Here is a 20,031-nt window from a genome sequence, read left to right as displayed (position 1 = left end):
TGTCTTTGTTTGTTGTTCTAGAATAGTATTGGATTCTATTTTCTGATATTTGACTGAGATGCAGTAATTAGAACAAAAGGGATCACACTGAGTTTCAGAAAGAAGCCACAGTTGTACAACAGACAACTCGTGTCTATGAAGCTAGCAAAGAACGATAGACAATTTGTGCCTGCTTTTAGGTAGTCCAGGAGGAGAGATCTGTGTGTGTGAACATTTCTGTTTGTAGCTCATGTAAGTAATTACCTCATCACCAAGTGCTGAGATAATATAAAATTCACTACATGCCCTTTCCAAAGAATCCCAGCTATTCACATCACCTTTAGAGCATGTTATCTTTCCAGAATAGGCGGTGACAAAGAGCACTTCCTTCACAGTGAAAGTGAAGTGGGACCACTTAAGGTCTTAAGATCTTCCAGTTCGACTCCTATTGTGAGAGTAAATGGGAAATATTAGGCTCTGGGCTATCAGTCTATTGTCTTTTGTTATCAGGATATTCATTTAATAAAATAAAATTAATTAAAGTACAGTCTAATGTGGTGGAAACTATAGCAGTAATAATTAACTATTTTACATGAATGCTCTGTTGTGAAGGGAAGAAAAGGTTTATTCAATTTTCAGTACAACTTAATGAAAAGAACCTTGTGGAGCAAGGCAAAAAGCAGTGTGCTACTGCTGCATTCAGGTTGATTTTCTTTTTGAGACTGGATCCCAAATCCTATGGACATTTTCCAGCTTAGCCTGCTTTCCTACCTCAGGCTTACTCATCCACTTTGTGAAGCTGATACTTCCCACACATTTCAGTGCCGTGATGTGTAGAAGTAGTTCTGTTTTCTGTGTATTACTGTTAGTGAGGACGATGTGTTTTCTCATTTCATAATCTACAGGAATCTTGTGCCTGATTCCAAGGGAAATAATTTGCATATTACCACTAAAAAAAAATTAGAAGACCTTGTACAAGAAAAATACCATTTGAGGATATTGAATACTAGCAATACTTTTTTGCTGGTGCATTTGGCAACTCTCTTCCCAAAGTGTTTTAAATATTTTAAAAGTATTCTTTTGAAAATACAGTCAATATTTTAATCTTGGCAGTAATATCTTGATTGCTGATACAGATTAATTAGAAGTTATGTTGAAGAGCTGTGTGATGTCACTTCTGTTTCCATGGGACAGATTCATAAAACTAGGTATTTTATTCTTGATCATTAAAGTTTTAGTTCTTAAAATTCTGTTCCTTTTTTTTTTTTTTTTTTTTTTTTTCTGATGGCTTCTCTATAGCTTCTCTTCTTTTTATCTGCAGAATTATTATAGAAATATACAAGTTTTCTTGTTGGTGCATATGACTTGAAACACAGCTGTGTACATCTTCTTTTACAACTTTCACAATGGCTCTTCCAGCACCTGTATTCCGGAGCACCAGTGGCAGTATGCATAGTATTGTGCTACTAAAAAATTCAGTACAGCTTCAGTCTGCAGCATTTCTGTGCATGCCTGCAGCAGACCACTTGTGCAGAGACGGAGCCTTCCTCCCTCTCATCCCGTCCTTCTCAGCAGCTCCGTGTCTTTTGGCAGATCTCATGAGGCTGTTGTGAAGAGCTGGCAATACAGCTGGTGCCACTCCGGTGCTGGGAAGGAAACCTGTCTGCTTTTGCCCCCAGCTCCAGGATGTTTGGTTTGCTCATAGCTGATAAGCAGCCTCAGAGAATCCAGTAGGGAGGCTCTGGCCCTGTTTGTAACTGAGTGAAGACCCAGGCTTTCTTGGAGAATTTTTGGGTTTAAAAATCCCAAGCTCAGGGTTGAAGGGTTTAAATTAAATTATGCAGAAGCTGATGAAGCGCTACAGAGGGAACAGTCTTCACTAAAGACTACATGCTTTAACCCCAGATTTCCTCCTTTGGTCTGATTACCAGACAAGCTCTTGTTGCTCAAATTGTCCCCCACTTTGCAGAGCTGACAGTTGTTTTATCCTCCATACACATACACGAGAATAGAAGTTGCTTCTTGGTTCTTTAAAGGGAAAACTGAAGAGATCGTGTTAGTGTTTTCCTTGCAAATAGTAAGGTTTCATTGCAGTCTCATCTGGATATGACTATAGCTGATGTGGACAAGCTCCTGAAGCTTTCATACAGTCAGTCTCATTGCAGTTTTCCAGGAGGGATTAAACTTCATTTCTCTGCTCTGCATGGAGTTATTGAACTCCAGTTAGACTGTATTGTTCTTGGCTTTCATGGAATAGATTCATATTAAGACATAATGGATACATAGACCTTGTTGACCATAGTTGATCACATATTTTAAAACTGGTACTCTGAAGGATGTCAAGTTTAAGGGTGTAATGCCATCAGGCACATTTTTTGCTCCAGTTCAGATCAGGTGCTGTTACTGAAGCCTTATAATATGGAAAAATTGGACGTGGAATGCTTGTGTTACTCAGGATGGCTCTTGTATTGATACTTCTGTAATGAAACCGTAATATCCTAGCCATTGCATTTACATGACAGATGTAGTGAATATTTTAGAAAATTATACCACTAATTAAGAAATACGGTCTGAGTTATGCAGGTAAAATGTATTCAGCATGACCCTGTAGTGCAAAATTTATTCTCATAATCATGGCTATCAGTGCTGGGGCAGCCATTCTAAAAATTAAAACATCCCTTCGTAGATAAGATTTTTTAGGCTTTTTCCCTATTTTCTGATATTTTAAGGGTTGCTAAGTTGTAAGATACAGACAGGAAGGTAAGTTTACTTAATATATTTTGTTGAATGTGTTCTATAAAATACTATAGTGATCTGTGGTTCACTATTGTATATCTGAGGATTTGCTGAAGAAGAATTGTCATAAAGAACAGTATGAACTTGATTCGTGATTGCATTATTCCTTTCTCACACTGATATAACTACATTGAAAATAATTGGCTTACACCTATGGGATGAATTTGACTCTGTCTGTACTGAAATGTGTAGTTTTTTGTTTGGCATTTGCTGTACCTTAAGAAAAAATCAGAAGACCAATTACATCAAATCACAGTATTCAAAGAAACCTTTCTTTGCTCTGTGGAATAGAACTGATCTAAAACATTTATGTGCTCAGAATTTTCTCAAAAGCGCACTTTTTTCTTGCCCTGTCTTTAAAAATTGATAACCAAGGGGAAAAGAATGTTGAGTTATAAGAACTTTTTTTACTTGTAATTGTGTCATGCGCTGGTAAAACATAATTGAACTCAAGGTTTGCATTTGCAAATGACCTTGACCAAAGTTTTACAATTCAAAGAATTTGTTTAATGGCTTAGACTATCTAGAAGGGTAGAATCAGATAACAAGGCAACAACTGTGTAGCTCCCACTGAGGACACTGTGTTTGGCAGATTCAGAAAGTGACTTTTTCTGCCCCTAATGGGATGAGTTTAAGCTCCGTTTACAAAGAAATTCAGTATGAGGTAGCAGTTCAGACTGACACTGAGTGATCTTAGGAGTCTTGTTCTTGCCTTTGGCTTGAAGAGCCAGCTTGTGATCTCCCTGGGGGTACCTGGCTCAGCAGCCTCCTGTAACTAGTAGCCTTTTATTGGCCCTGGTTTGGGGAATAATGTTTGCTTCACTGCTTTCTGCATATGGAGGCTGTTACATGTCACCAGGATGACATTGCTTTGTTGTGCGTTCTGCATGAACACTGAAATAGTTCCTGCAAGGCAGAGATGGCTCGATAGCATGTCTGCTTGGTACACACAATTCCCAGGCTCACACCAGATATAGCATGTATGGTCTATTGGTTATGGAAATAATAATGTATTTCTGTCAGTCCTCATTGCTCCTTCTCCCTTCTCCCTCCTTAAAGGGGAGATGCATGCTTAGACTTTTTCTTTTGATTCAAGCTTTTAAACTTCATTGCATTTTTTTCCTGAGTGGAAATGAAGGAAAAGGAACAAGAGAATGATTACATACCATTAAGTGCTTGAAGATGAAAATCTTCAGTCTTAATTTCTCACCTTGAAGCTACTATTCATTTCTTCCTGAGTAAATTCTTTCCCAGAAGCATTAGTGACAAAAGCAGCTGTCTGCATGGATGTCCCCTTGTAAGCATGTGTTGAGTCTGTCCCAGGGGTTCTTACCCACATTTGTGGTGTATGCTGAGTATAGCATGAAGCACTTTGGAGGTGAGTGTTCATTGCTAATGTGGAGTATGGAAGTTCCATAAATTCACAAGCTGATTGAAGTACATGTTGTTCTTCCTGTTAAGTTCTTTAGGGATCTTTTAAAAGGCATAAACCATTGGCTTTATGACTTCTGAATAGATAGAGCAAGCTGTCTGACTGTACCTGACACTGCTCTCCTCTAGATTCCCCTTTTCAGCCTCCAGCTCCCCTCACCAACTGTATTTTCCTGTAAGTGCATTCAGGTAGGACGACGGGGGATGAAATGACTAAAATCATTTCTCTCATGAAGAGTATCAATCCTCACATGTGCTGGTCATTCCTCCAGCTGATGGGGTGCTGTTAAAACCCACTGACAAGAGGTAGTTCTGGTTATGTGCTACATCATTGCCCTGGGCAGGGCTGTGGACAGACACAGCACACTCGAACAACAGAAACTGAAGTGCCGTGCTCCCTGCTCAGAGCAGAGCAGTGGTTTCCTAGCTGGCAGATGGGAGTTACATTGGCAGTGCAGAGTCCATAGGAAAGTAAGCAGCTATATGTGTCCCTGAGCATTAAGATATCTTCTTTTTTTGATTTTTCTTTTTCTGGCTATTTCCAGTTCTGCTATTTCATAAAAGCCAGGGACCTTGATCAAAAGGCTGCAGTCTTGCTCTTAGGCTCTGTGTCCCTTTCCCATGTTGTGTATACGTATATTTGAACATCTTCTGGATATTGTTTATAATTAAGTAATGGCTGTCATTTAAAATACCACTTGAATGTGAGGATGTTATAATCATACCTTTAGATTTTCTCCTTTGGGGCAAGCTGTGTTTCAGTAAACTCATCAGAATTCCACAAACATGTAGGTGGCCTCAGCCTGTGAGGTGTTGAGTTCTGCATTTCTCAGTAGTTGTGCTTCATAAGAGTTCAAGTTTGTCATCTGCTGCTCCTTATCTCTTCTCACATAGATGCTGTAAAATATTGGAAACTCAAGGATGTGCTTCCTTTTAGCTTGGAAAAATATACATGATTAAAAATAATTTAAAATGGAACTTCCCATTATTACCACCACTATTGTGAGAAATGTGCTGAAAGCCATACAGTTCCCTCCTTGCCAAAATGGGGTATGACCAAATTTGTTTAGCAGGCTTTTCATGAGTGTCAGTGCTTACAGTGAAAGCTCCTATTCTGTCACCTGTTCTTAAATGCATCAAATTTAGGAAGCCTGCTGCAGATGGTATCAGTAGCTTTACTGATCTGAGGCCTTGGGCAAATTCATTTGAATTGCTTTGAAACTGCATATTCAAAATTCAATAAAATAAGAGGGTCTGATGGTGCAGCTGCAGCAGATCCCCTCCAGCTGGGTAAGCCGAGATGGTTTCAAGGCCCTGGACTAGCAAAGCCTGGGTGCGATATACAGATTATACAGATAGCTGCCAGGGAAGAGCTTTTGGCAGGCTGAGTGCAGCAGTACCCCCTGCCAGCAGACTTGGGAGTAACAGTGGCTTTCGTGCGACGTGGCATCTTTTGCTGGCTTTCCTAGACAGAAATTTGTTGGTGCAATAGTGGCTGCAGGCCAGTGGGAGGGGATTGCCTCAAGGGTAAAGGGATGGGATGTAGGAAAAACAATAAAAACAAAACTCTCCACTTGTTCTGAAAGTGACTGGCTATCCTGAGTGCCTTGGTATGAATCCAAAATGATCTGCTCCATGGGCGGGTTTTGTTAAATTGCATTCAGAAATCATATTTGCCCTTGGGCAAATACCCTTGCTTTTATGCATGCGAGACAAGTCACGTGCACTCAAATGGAATTCACATGGTGCTTTAGTCAAAAAGCTAATGTCAGTCATCATACCTTTTATGCATATCCAGTCCCCCGGTTCTTTATGCGCATTTACATATGCAGAAATGCTTTTTATTATTACGTTGCCTGTAAAGCATTGATCTATATAAGCAGCACAATTTACTGCATTATAGACCCTTCTCTGCCTATCTGTTCAGCACTCAAAAAAAACAAATCAAAATTGTGAGGCATAAAATACTTGATTTTCTGAGATTCTTTTGTGTACTGTGCACCCATGCTTCCCAGATAGCTCATTCTGTAGCAGTGCATGCCTTATCTCTGCAGTGTTGGAGCATTGGTATCCTTGTGAGCATCACAGCTGTGGCAGCACCACGCAGTGCCTAAAGGTGAGCTAATGGCAGAATACATGCAGGGATGTTATTTGAGCACCATATCATTGAGCTGCACAGCATGTCCCTAGTTACTGAAAGGGCTACCATGAAATTTAATTTAGAATTTTACAGACGCATTTTGAATTGGAAATCTGTGTAATAACTTTCCCTTTGCTCAGCCTTTTAACTGTGAAATTCAGTTGGGGAGTTCTGAAGCAGCAGGTAGCGTCACAGCACTCTAGAGGGATTTTGCCAGAATTCAGCTTAAGTGCTTGCAAGTGTCATTTCCATATTTAACTAATTTCAGTTTTTAATTAGCTCCATGTGAAAAATGAGAGTTCACACCGAGCTAAGCTGTCAGCATAGAGCCTTGTTTCCTTTCTAGCCTCTCAGGACAATAATTGCAGCGTCCTCTGTTTGCAGTGAGAGCGCTCAGCCACGGCTATCCAGTCCCTCCCATGGTTGCCTGGCAGGGAGCGGGCGGGTGTGTTGTGTCTGCAGCGCTAAAGTGGGGAGGATAAGTTCTGAAAATATTTCAAATACAAAACTGGTTTAGTAAACGTTCGAAGAAGCTAATAGGTCTGACTCAGAAATACACAGCAGAACATAATGCATCCTTCCCTCAGACCTCGGCGGCCCTTGTGCAGTCAGTTATACTGTTCAGAACAATATCTGATCGTTTCAGCTTCGTTACTTACTGCAGTGGGTAATGCTGCAGCTTAGAAAGCACAGTGTGAAAGCCATTTTTCTCACGGCGCTTTCTGTTAGCCGAGTGCTTACAGCACAGTCCTCCAGAGATTGTTCCACCCCAGCGGCCTTTGGCCCTCTGGAAAGGGAACTGCTTTTGCATAAAATTCCATAACGCAGCGTAAGGAGGGCAATTTGTTAATCCCTGTGTACGAACTGAAAGTTTACCTCTGAGGACTTGAGTGTAAATGTTAAAACATTTTTCAAGAATGAATTGAGAGCTGCAGTTTATGTAAAATCCGCAAAAAACATGGGATGTGAGCAGATCTCTGAAACAATGTTATGAACCAATAGAGATCCTGACGATCATACCATTGTTTATCGTTTAGAGAATGGAAATGGAAAATTGGTGAAATAATTCTATGAGTTATCAGATTTCTTTAAAACTACCCCAGAAGGTGAGCTTTGTAAAGATTAATGGGTAAGCTTGCTAGTGTCCTGATTCTACTCTCTGTTTATGTCCAAACAAAATTAAGTTTGTGTATATTTTATTTCTCACTGATTAGTATGGATAGCCACGTCCAGTAGACAGAAGCAGATTTTCTCTATTAGACCATAAAATCAAATGCATCTTCCTCAAATTGAAACTAATAGGGAAAAATCTCAGCTGTAGCACTTTCTGGGTAATTAGTAATGTTGTGAAAGAAAGTAAATAAGCTGCACTAACCTGTCAGGCACAGTGACACAGTGGAGTTCCTCGTTGTTTTTCTTTTAAGTTATTGAGGAGCAGCTTTGATACCTGCTCTGAGATAAAGCAAATACTCAAAAGCAAAATAAAAGGGAAATAAATGTAACAGTGAAGAGTAAGGCTGAAATGCTAGATGGGTTTTGACTGTAGTGTGGTCTTTTTTGTTATTTTTGTTTTTAACATGTCGTGTTTACTCCTTCAGTCAAAGGAAAAAAGATATGTAAGGCTGGTTTGGTTGTTGGCCAGAGAAGCAGAACTGAAGTTCTAGCTAGCTGCTAAATATTAACGTGGAGTTCCTGATAGTGTCTGTTGCTTTTTGCCCCTTGTAGCTTAAGTGGCCTTGTCTTTGAGGGGCAGCTCCTGTACACTTTATTGATGTTCTGAAGTAATACTGTCACATATGTTAAAACTGATTTTATTACTATTTAATGCAGTTTGGTTCTACTGTATAAAGTATATGGAATTGAGTTTATCACTGGAGTCAGAGGTGTTTGTGGATGTGTAAACTAGCTCATATTTTATTCTCGGATTCATTAATTGTAAACAGCGATGCATATGCTAATGCAGTTTCAACTGTTGACTTTGGAAGGTATAGGTTTTTTTCTATGGGCTTTATTGCTTTTGCCTATAGAAAATGCCCTTTTTTTTCAGGCGTTGTTACGATATTCACAGTCTCCAGTACTTAAACAGAAGAGCTCTGAAGTGAAGCTCTCTCCACTGAAGTCAGCAGCAGTTTTGACCTTGATTACAATGGGCCTTGATTTTCAACAGCTCCAAACCGACTGTTGATGAGCGCTGTGCATTGCTGACCTCAGACTATGGAATTGGCTGCTTTGCCATTCTGTATGCGAGATGGAAAGCTTCATTAAAATGATCATGCATCAGATGCCCTATACAATAATTTGCCCTCATTTTTCTGTTGTGGACAGCAGCTCCATCTGTAACAGATCTCTATTATCTCTGCTATAAATTTTGTTTTATCAAGAAGAAAATCAAATAGAGCCAGCCGTAAAAACTTCTGATAAAAGGTATAATAGATTTAAGGTATAATAGATAAAGAAAATAATAAAAATCACTATTATTTAATTAAGCATATATTATGATGGTGTTCCCTAGCTGAAGCAGGTTTTAGCTATCTAAATTATATTTAATTATCTGCCATTGTGCACAGTGCCTAAATGGACTGAGGTACTCTGTTGTGCTATCAGGTTTGTTTCTCAGGACTTGAAATGGGTACGCAAGCTTCTCTTCATTGCTATATAGGCCAGTGAAATTGTATAACAGGATGTTTTGGTGATCTATCTGCTAATCCTGTATTCACACACACACACAAATTTGTTGTAAAATGTCTATTGCTGCATTTTGAAACCTTGCAGCTCTGCAATTTAAAGATAAGACTGTGATCTAAAACTAAATTCCTGGTATGAATAAACTTGTCATTGATTTCTTTATTCCTTAATGTACTTCCTCCTCGGTGTGATCTTCCTGCAACTATGTCCTCACTTGCAGCTCGCACTTTCTCACCTGCTCTGGAATTCCAGGCAGGACAAAGAGAAGGCATGAATGCGGGAGGGCAAAACCTTCAGTCTCTGCTCTGTTGGTTACTGTGGAGGATAAGTAAGAAAACCTCAAACTTGGAAATCTGCCAAGAGTAAAGCATGCATAACGTTCAAAATACAATAGAATCCTTATAGTTGGAAGGGACTCTTAAAAGTCATCTGGTCCAGCTCCCTGCAGTGAACGGGGACATCCGCAGCTCCATCAGGTGCTCACAGCCCCATCCAGCCTGGTCTTGGCCGTCTGCATGGATGGAGCACCCACCACCTCTCTTGGCAGCCTGTGTCAGTGCCTCAGCACCCTCACTGTAAAAGACTTTTTCTTTATAGCCAACTTAAATCTCCTCTCTCTTAGTTTGAAACCATTTCCCTTTGTCCCACCATGGCAGACCTAGCTGAAGAGTCTGCCCCCTCTGTTCTTCTTTAGATACTGAAGGTCGCTCTCAGCTCTCCCCCTAGCCTTCTCTTCTCCATGCGGCACAGCCCCAGCTCTCAGCCTGTCCTCATGGGAGAGGCGTTAGAATCTCAGGTGTTGCAGTCTCAGTTATAGTAAACCCATGATGAGAAATCGTTAGTGAAAATCATGTAAGGAGAACAGATAAAATATTTTCTCAAAAATAACTAAAATCCGGTTTTAAAATTACTTCTTTTTAAAAAGGAACTATTAAAAAACAGGAATAGAAGGCCTGATTGTTTCTTTGTATAAGACATCTGTTAAATAAAACCTGTATTTTTATTTTTCAAGTATGTTTCTATTCTGGATCAGTAGAATTTTTAATTCCAAGTGCATTACAAACATCAGCTTTGCAAGGCATGCATCAAGTGTAATTCTGCCTAGATGCTAAATATAATCTGTAATCGTATTTTAATTCCAAGATGCAATTTAGGCTATGTTTATAATACATCTTTTGAAGCCCATCACGAAGGAACCATAAACAGTACGTAGTATTGAATATGAGCAAGAAGCTTAGAGGAGAAGAAATCATGTTTATTTTTCATCTTTTTTTTTTTTTTTTCATTTATTTTCTCTTTGTAATGAACTTCTACATTCAATAATTATTTTTGTAGAGAGTAAAACTTTACATTTTCTCACTCATCCAGTGTTTTACATTCGCATGATTCAATTAGGCCGATCTGTATAATTTCTGTTAAGGGGAGAATATAGTCTGCCTGGAGAAACTGCTCTGTCTTACACTGAGGACAGAAATCTGGCCATTCATAATTACATAGTTCAATTTCATGTAGTGTATGCTAAAGAGCAGTAAAGGTAAAAAGTATTTTTTTAATCAATACGGATAATAGCAATCAGAGGTTCAAGGTCTCAGTGCTTTGGAAGAGTGAGATGAGCAGAGCCTCGTCCAGCATGTTTGTAGAGATGCAGCTGCAGTTTTGAAAGATGAACATAGTCCAGTAAACGTTTGAGATGATATCCCTGAGAACTACAGTTAGTATTAAAAGTAAAGCTGCAATTCCAGGTGTATAGTGTAATTCTTGTAAACCTGTGTGTCAGTGCAGTAAGGGAGCGTGTTGATGTCTACATTGCTTGAAACTGCAGTTTCAGATCTCAGCTAGGTTCTTCCTTCTGGAAAAGAATAGAGTACTTCATTCGTGATAATGGTGCCTTTTAGGTGTGAAATTAAAACTGAATTCAGTTTGCTTTGTGTTAACATTAAATGCTCACAGTTGCTCTGAGAAATTAGAGTTTCTATTGTGTTTTTGTCAAAAGTATCCCTTGCTGCTGCTGTAAGCCTTTTTCAGAAGCGGCGGTGTTTTGGCAGTGCTGGCGGTGAGGATATTCTGCTGCGTGACGTGGGACCTTTCAGGCTGAAAGATACTATGTTAATTAATACAAATATAAACACCTTTCTGATTAGTTACAACCACCTAATTCAGATGCAAGACCAAAAAGGCTGCAGCCTTGGCTCTTTAAATTGCCATAAGGAGTGAGTTCATTTTATACATTCTGAGGAACTGATTAATCTTGTGCCAGTTTTCTATGCTCTCTACAATCTAAGGGCTGTCATGAGAATAAATGAATAGTGCACTGCATTCTGCCTCCCTTTAAGGTCTTTGTTGTGAGATTCCAGATTGTGAAGGTAGCATGCAATACTGTTATCCTTCTTGTGACAAAAAAGAAGTCTCTCAGAAAGTGGCACAAAATCAAAACATTTCAGTTTTCAGGACCAAAAAGAGAAAAGTTAAAAAGTATAAAATAAGAGTTCTTTGTCAGTCCCGGGCAGAACAGTGCCTGGGGAACTGAGAGCAATCTGAGGTAGCACTGCTGTTCCTGCAGTCGGAGGCTCTGTCGTTATCCTTGGAATTGAGGACGGGGAGCCATACCTGCTCCCCACTGCCACCCCCAGAAGTAACAGTAAGTGTGTGTGTAAGCTTTTCAAGTATTTTGGAAGTGGAAAGGCTGAAGTTGGATATAGAGGAATGAACTTTCAAAGCATTGCATGGCAGATAAGCAGACAAATCACATTACCACTAATGGGATTTGTGGGCATATCTTTCATGCTGTGCTTTGAAAATTCATTCCTTTCAATTTACTGACGTACATAGGAAAGAAATCAGTTAGCTTGGAGGGAGTGTGTGAACAATTTAAATTAAAAAAAAAGAAAAAGGTTTTTTTTGGGTCCCCCCATTTCTTCCCTGTGAACACAGTGACAATCAAACATCTTGTGGCTTTCCTTCCATTTCCTGTTTCATCTTCAGGAACGTTTATTCAAATGGAAGCAATTAGTAAATCTCAGCAGAAGTTTGGCTTATTATAACAATGCACCCATTCATCGATTTTTTTATGGTATTTCCATAGAATGCTTCTGGGGCTAGAAATGCCTCATAAAGCAAGAGTCCTGTCCTAAACAATTTATTATCTAGAAGAGTTTACATGCTGAGGGTGAAATTATGCCTGAGGAACGCTTTCCTATGGGTAAGATTGTTGAAGTCAACTTTCCATTGTGCTTTCAGAAAGGCACTGTATCCCTGTGTCACCCTGGTGAGCAAACAGAGCATGCCTGACATCTCTGCCACCAAGGGGAGCTGTGTGCTGCCCCTGTACTCAGCAAGCACTGGCACTGCAGACTGCAGAGGCAGAAATAAGAGTCTGCCTCAGTTTCCTTCGGCTTATGTCCTGGAAAGCAAAGCATCAAAAATCAAGTTTTACTGTGATGACATTTATAAGACCACTCTTATGTAGAGCAAGATAGAGTTGTATTCTCTCGGCAGCTGCAGGAAGGCAAGTAGAACATGCAGCCTGGCATGTGTTACGTGCGTTGTTTCATAAGCCTGCTGGGTTAGTAAGTATTCCTCAAGATATTTCTAGTAGTACAAAAAGACAGACTGTGCTTCTCTTTGGAAAGTTAGCAGAAGTTTAAGATTATGATTATTATTTAAGTAAAACTACTGAAGAGGTCAGACACAGTTAAGTATAGAAAATAGAAATGCAGATGAACAACAATATCAGTTTAATACCACAGATGGAGAAATTAAAAAAAAAAAAGGTAAAAAGATACAGAAATAAGCTGCAGTGTAGTTAGTGAAGTTCTCCATTTCTTAAAACTGTAAATTAAAAAAAAACAAAACCAATACTAAGAAGTAAAATATCATGTTCAACATTATATAGGATAAATAAGACAAAAAAAATTGGTTCTTTGTTGGGCTCTCCAGCCATAATCCAGAAATGCCTATTGTTCTGTTGAAAATAGTGAGAGCTGTGACTTCTAAAGTTGTGCATTTTGGTAGTGCTTTAAATGGAATTCCCAAATGTAATTTTAATTCAAAATTATTAAGAACATGTAATGCATACCAAATAGCATTGTGATAATTAACATGATTTAGTGAGAATTCATGGCTTTGGAAATGAACCATCCATTTGTTGTTGAACGTAGTGGTCATGGTCAATAAGCCATACTTTTTGTATAAATTCTAAAATAATAATATTAAAACTAGATCAAGTGATCTGTGTTTGAAACAGTATTTTAACTTTGCTGCAAACAACTGAATGCTCACCAGTAGAGGAGACAATGATCAGTACATCCAAATATTTTACACAACATCTGTAGGATCGTTAGTAGCAGAACTGGCAGTCTAGAGAGTTTTTTAACTTCAGATGTCTTACAAAATGTTACAGCTGAAGTCTCATCTCTTGTGCTTTTGAAACCTCCAGCAAGATATTTTAAAAAGTACTTCTCTTGTAATGATAGCTTTTCTTTGCTCTTAATTAAACAGGGTATTTACTGTTGTGCTGGTGAATAACTACACAAGGTTGAGACGTGCAAAGTGAAAAACAAGCTTTGTTTGCCATTTCATACACTGCATTCCTAGCTCATTTAGATGTACTGAAGCTTATGCCCTAGGGTACCTAAAAATCACACTGCTTCTAGGAAATGCTTTGTGGCATAAAAATTCAAAGGTTTGCCTGTGATGTGTTGATCTAAACATCACTTGGTGTGTCTGGGCTGGTGGATGGGTAGAGGATGTGCTGTGGTACAGGGTAGGGGATAAAAATACATCAAACATGTCAAGGAACTTGGGGACATGTAGATACACCAAGGAGTGATGTATACGTGCAGGAACAGCTGTGTCAGGTCAGATAAAAGTCAAATAACCTCATAACTTATTGCCAGCATCCAAATGTGGATGTCTTGTATGAACAAGCAGAGCAGATATGTGCTTTTCCCCACTGATGTTCCAACCTCTGGTTTTGGGTTGTTTCTGAGAAGCAGTCAGGTGTCATGGCAATATTCCTTACTTAGTTCACTTTTCCTATATGATTCGATGTTTGATGCTCTCTTTTGACTTACTTGAATGCTGAATTGAAATTTTCAGAGAACTTTATCATTTAGCTCAAACTTTCTCTGTCCGAAAACAGTCAGCTCAGAGACCATTGTTTTATACTCGGAGACTATTAAGTAATGGAATACTTAATGAATATACATAGAGCTAAGGCTACTCTTCTCCAGTATGTTTTATTTTATCTTAATCTTGAATTTTGTCTGCTACTTGACTGTGCAGTCATTCAGCTGCATTACATGCTTATGCAGTTCTTGCTCTGCCTTTGCCATGAACAATGCCACATCAGCAGCAGACTTGTCTCCACCCTGCATGGCCTGGTTTTCATTTGGAACCCTCCCTTACCTCAGTTTTTTTTAAAATACTATTTTAAATGTCACGTAGATAAGTAAAAAAGAAGACACTTGTCCACCCAGCAGTCCATGTGCCTTTGCCTTTAGAAGGTGGTTTGGGAACACGATAGCATCTACTGAGCTCTCTCAGAGATCCTTAAGAGTACTCCAGCATCTCTGTTCCAGCCACACTGGGTGTCTCGCAGCATGGTGTTTATTTCTCCTCTGCTTGCCTAAGAAGACCCAATGTGGCATCAACATAGTTTGCGTAGGCATTAAGCACATTTCTTTCATTGCTAATTCACATGCAACTATCACATGTTTGCTTTTGATTTTTTTTTTTTAGCAGACTGCAATGGAACCAAAACCATTCTGTTTCCTGAGAGTAAATTATCTCATTATGAAAGTTTAGAAGAATGTCAAAGAACGGGGAAGAACTGAAAGTTCTGACAGCTAGTCCTGAAATTTAGGAAACACATTGCTGTATATTAGCAAAGAGAAATGATAACTCATTCACATGCATTCATTTCAAAACTGCTCTCTTTGAATAGTGAAGTCTCCCGTTCTACGGTAATGGTTTTCCAAACACTTTATCATATGTTAAACCTAAGGAACCACAGTTTACAACTTTCTGTGGACACTGTCCCATTCTGCCAGTAACAGAATACAAAGGAACCTTTGTAATTGCAAGTCCAGGTCCTGAGGTCCGGCAGTTTTCCTTCAGACAGTGTCATCTATAAATATGAGGCCGTACAGCTCATTGTAGCTGCATACTGACAGTGCTTGTATTCCTCTGCTGCACATGCAGACAAAGACTGGCCCACAGAATTACCTGGGGAAAGGTAAAAAAGCCTCTGCAAAACATCCAAGGCTTATTGAAGATTTTTTCAGGCACATGTTGCCAAATCCCTTTGTGGGAAAAGAATTCTGCTGTCTGCAACGCGGACATACTGCATACATGAACACTTGCAGAATTGCTCATCTGATGAAAGCTAGCTGTTCTCTGTGTTCAGTTAGAAGACGCTACCAAAATATGGCTCTCAATTAAAACTTCATTTAGCAAGATCTGGTTGTGTGTGTGTGTTAACATGAATTGTGAAGAGCTAGGGAAGGCTCCTTAACTTTGTCATTACACCCAATAATCCCTGCTCCCCAGCTAGAGAGCATTAGTTAGAGCCAAGCACAGTGCACTCAGGCACTGTGTAAGTTTTTCATGCGCAGTTCCCCTGTTCCTCATTTCTGACCTTCAGAATCCTGCCATCCCTGTGCATGATACCTCTGCAGGAGAGGCTGCTAACTGTGATGTATCATAATTCCCACTGTAATAGGGGCACATGATCACAAGAGATCATGGTTTAATTATTATTTTTTTTTAATTTCTTGGGATACATTTATTCTTGCCAAGTCATTCGGGTCACCCATCTTTATGTTCACAGAGGAATCAAATGCTATGTTTCTTCACCTTATATAACTATATGGACGGTATGTTGTTTTAATTATCTATAATATTTATACAAAAATCTATCTGCACACCCACTTCTGATTTATATAGTCGGTATAGTGTTTTAATGCATCATAACATAATAAAAAATGCATGTGCAGAAATTTTTTAAGCAGATACGCTATAAAATTACATGTTGCTAAGATTTATTAGGAACCTTTTGTTTCAGCTTGTCCATGATTCATTAGGCCTGATTTGGAAATCATACTTTTGTCACTCAAAACTAATTAAGTATACCAGAATAACAAGAGTTATCACATTATTCACTTCATAACTGATCAGAAAGGAAATTCTTTCTAGAGTGTCCACTCTCCTGTGATCGAATAGCCTGCATAAAGCAAAGGTGCTTTTAGTGTCTGTTTTCTAATGTCGTTTTTGATGCAGACCAATTTATTTTTCACATGAAAAAAGATGAAGCTGCTGAAATTAATAGAATACCGTGTCTAGATACATCCTCACAAAGTGAGATCATAGTTTGGTAGGTTCACAGGGTAAAGTTGACAAGGGGAAGTGCTTTACGGTTGTTTAGTATGCATGGTAACTTGGAAAGTTACTATGTAGAAACACTCATTATTCTGGACATGTTTATAATCTTCCCAACTTTTTGAGTTGCTTTGGGAATACTGTTTCCTGATAAAGCAGTGATGTATATCTCCCAGTTCTTAACTGGAAAGATGCACTAGGAATGGGAAACATGATGATCGTTCATCTGTGTATTCCTCCTTTTAAGGAGTACCGTGGAGGGAAGGTCTAAGTGCAAAAATTGATTCTGTCCTGGTGGCGGGCTCTCAGTTATAGTACTCCAATGAATGAAAAGACCAAAGGCCTCCCATTTTAGAAAAATGTGTGCCAAGGGAGGACAGAGAGCTTTCCTAGCTTGGAAAATGTTGTCCATTAGACTGAGCTCTGACTGGTGTGGAAACTGGGGCTGTGGCCACACAGAGGGATTGAACTAAAGAGGAGTCTTAGAGAACATTCAAGAAAGTTTCATATGCAGATTTTCTCATTTGTCTGGGGATCTGCATGCCGTTGGGGATTTCTTAAAATAAGGTGTGATTCATTCTGGTAACCTCTACCATATGCAAGTCCTAGATTGATACTTGACAGCTGTACCACCTTTAGTGCTAAACTAGCTCTCTGCTTTTGTTCTTGATGGACATGCAGCTTTAGCTTCCAGTTTTATGTGCTTTCACCGTGTGTGCATGTCTCACTGTGGTAAGGTTGGTTTCTTGTGTTTGTTTTTGTTTGTTTGTTTGTTTTTGTGTGTGTGTGTGTTTTGTTTTTTCTACCTAAATTTCAATGGTTTCATTTCATGTGTTGCTGTAGTATCATTGTTAGAGAATATAAATGTACAATTCAATCTCCTGAGTTGCTTATGTTAGTGTTAAATGAACCAGATAAACTGTGACAAGCTCAATGTTTGAAATTCAAAGCCAGAACGTGGAGAATGTGCTTAAATGCTGAGGAGGAAAGCAAACAAATGCAGTTAAATACCTACAAAACATGCAGAACTATAATTTATAAATGTATCATATGCATAATATAAAATGGCACTTCTTCTGAAGGGTTAATCTGTAAACCGTATGTTGGAGGTTGGGAGCTGTCTCTGAGTAAGTGGGCTGGTGTGGAAGAGCAGTGCTCCCCTTGGTGATCTGTGAGGCCACGGCTGTGGGCACCAGACAGCCCCCAGAGCCAGGTCTCCAGTCTGTCTCAGCACATGGGTCTGGCTGCGTGTCCCAGCTCGGCTGGCTGGTGGACACATAGCCACAGAGAGGGAAAGTGTGGTCAGAACCCGACCAGAGTCTGGGAAAGGAGGCAGTCATGGCATCACAGGTTGTTTAGGTGTTGTTTGAAACAGCAAATATAAAAACCAACAATAGAAATAAGCAGAGGAGGGACAAAAATTCTCAAGGCCAAATTTTTCGTCTGATACGCACACACGCAACTTCTGAGTGGGTCTCAGTATTTCTAATTTAATGGGCTTCTGCTTATTGCTTTGCTGGAGGCTTTTTTTTTTTGATTAATAGAACAAAAGGTTAATCATATAAATTCCCCATCTCGTGTCATGCTGAAGCAAGAGGGAATAGGTATCTCCTTGTTCTCACTGCTTAGCTGCTACTCAGGCTTGCTATGTGCAGTACAAACACGGAGCTCTCCCCGCAGGCCCCCATGACATACTTTTCACACTGTGTTCTTGGTGGAAGATGAACGCTCCTCACATTTATGATTCCGCTTGTCTTACTGGAAGGATGGGGATCAAGCAGTGGCTACGTGAGCTGTGCAGGAGATCCTCATCTTTGGCTCTGCAGGGAGCTGCAGCAGATGCGCAAACCCCTGCCCCATTAAGAAGGAGCTGTAATTGCACCTACCTCGTGTGTTTGTGATTAAAACACCGAGCGGTGCAGTCACTAATGAAATCATGGCAAACTTGGAAGCAGATGGATCAAGGTTTTCCTTAATATCTTTTTTAATTCGTTGTATAAATCTACCTGGTAATTATGAGTTAGCGACTATAATTCTCTTGGACAGGTTATTAGTTATGATTTCTTCATCTCTTTGTTGTAAAGAGCGGTTCATACTTGAAGCAACAGAATTTCATCTCCTCAAATGACCTACATTTATGGTTACACCTGCAGTAAAGAAATAATTGCAACTTTGAATAGAGGATAAAACACCAAAGTCTAATTCTCCACCACTAGTTTTCATTCTGGGAATCTGCAATGCCCTTTGCTTACGGTAGAGGCGCAGCAGGACGCCTGGTGGCAGCAGGTTGGTGCCCGGCCCTGTGCTGCCATGCAGTGTCTGCCCCCAGCGGGGCCAGGCAGCGATCTGCCTGTTACGTGAGCTTTGCCGTGCTGAAAAGAAAATCGTTTGCTTGAGATTAGGCTGAAAAGCTCTTCAAAACGTTTGTTTTGGCAAAGCGAAAAAAGTTGTAGTTGAATAAAACATTTGATCCAATACAACTTTTTTGTTAACTTTCCAGGACTTGTTGCTCAGCTAAGCATCATTTCAGGCTATTTTTCTTCATTTGTAAGAATATATGTATGGATCAGTCCCACTCCCATGAATCCTTCTGTCCCGAGGCAATGTGTCCGATGGTGTCTCGAGAGCTACAAACTGCAGCTCTGCAGGAACTGCTTTGCCCTGACATTGAAGCTCGCAGCAGCTGGCAGTTGCCACTCCTGTCCACACCACAGCGCTGGCACGTGGGTCTGACACTGCAGGAGGGAACACTGATGGTGCCCATCATTGTAATGCTGGTGTTCTCTGCCAGCTGACAGCACGCCCCTCAAACACCACCGCAGCACATAACTGAAAATACTGAGTTCTGGGTGGTGGAAGTGAGCGAGCGAGCAGGATGGAGCAGGAACACAGAAACTGCACAGTGGCCTTTTCAGTCCTCTGCATCGGGAGGATGCCACGGGGATAATATGATGGAAGTATGGAGATGTATTCAGGTAGCTTCTGTTTATACAAAGTGAAGATGCACATAAATCCACAGCTGAGTGATTCAGACCTGTCAAGTCTCATGCATTATGCACAGGAGTTATTCAATTAGCCCCTGCCGCTGCGCCTAGAGCTCACGCTGTTGTGAAGGCACTGCAGCAGCCCTTCTCCCACTCCAGAATCCTCAGCGCCGGCCGTGGCCGTGCGGCCTCCGCTGTTGATGCGGGGCCGGGTGCGGTGCGGGGCCGCGATGCCCGCGCTGCTGGGTGCGGTTCAGGCAGCGGAGCTCCTTGCGCTCGGTTGGAGGATTGGCAGAGCCGGGTTTGCCGGTGAAGCGTAACCCGCAAAATTAAGACGGAAACTATGAAATGTGTCGATACGTTGTAATAAACGTGAAATAATTGCACGCTATTAGTACACGCACAGCTAAAGGTAATTTTACCATCAGTAAAGGCATTATCACACGCGATAGAAACGTGGGGCAGCACCGAGTCTCCGAGAGCGGTCCCAGCGCCTGCCAGGGTTTGAACTGATCCGCTAGCCGATAAAGAAATGAACGGGACAGATTGATGGGAGTCATCGGGCTTTTCTTCTGTGTTTTGATTTTTGTTGTTGTTGCCCGTTGTGTTGTTTTTTTTAGCACACTGCCATTCCTCCGG

At 40.3% G+C, this 20,031-nt stretch overlaps 1 protein-coding gene across 9 annotated transcripts in view; it reads left to right on the top strand.

The window, feature by feature from the left end:
- TENM2 (teneurin transmembrane protein 2) overlaps nucleotides 1–20,031 on the top strand; it is a 1,471,143-nt gene that overhangs the window by 1,332,347 nt on the left and 118,765 nt on the right. The window lies entirely within an intron of this gene.

The sequence above is a fragment of the Meleagris gallopavo genome, chromosome 15, assembly GCF_905368555.1.
Source record: "Meleagris gallopavo chromosome 15, MGAL_WU_HG_1.1, whole genome shotgun sequence".
In the NCBI taxonomy this organism is placed as follows: domain Eukaryota; kingdom Metazoa; phylum Chordata; class Aves; order Galliformes; family Phasianidae; genus Meleagris; species Meleagris gallopavo.
Note: the sequence above shows the minus strand (reverse complement) of the source record. Positions and strands in the feature narration are given on the sequence as shown.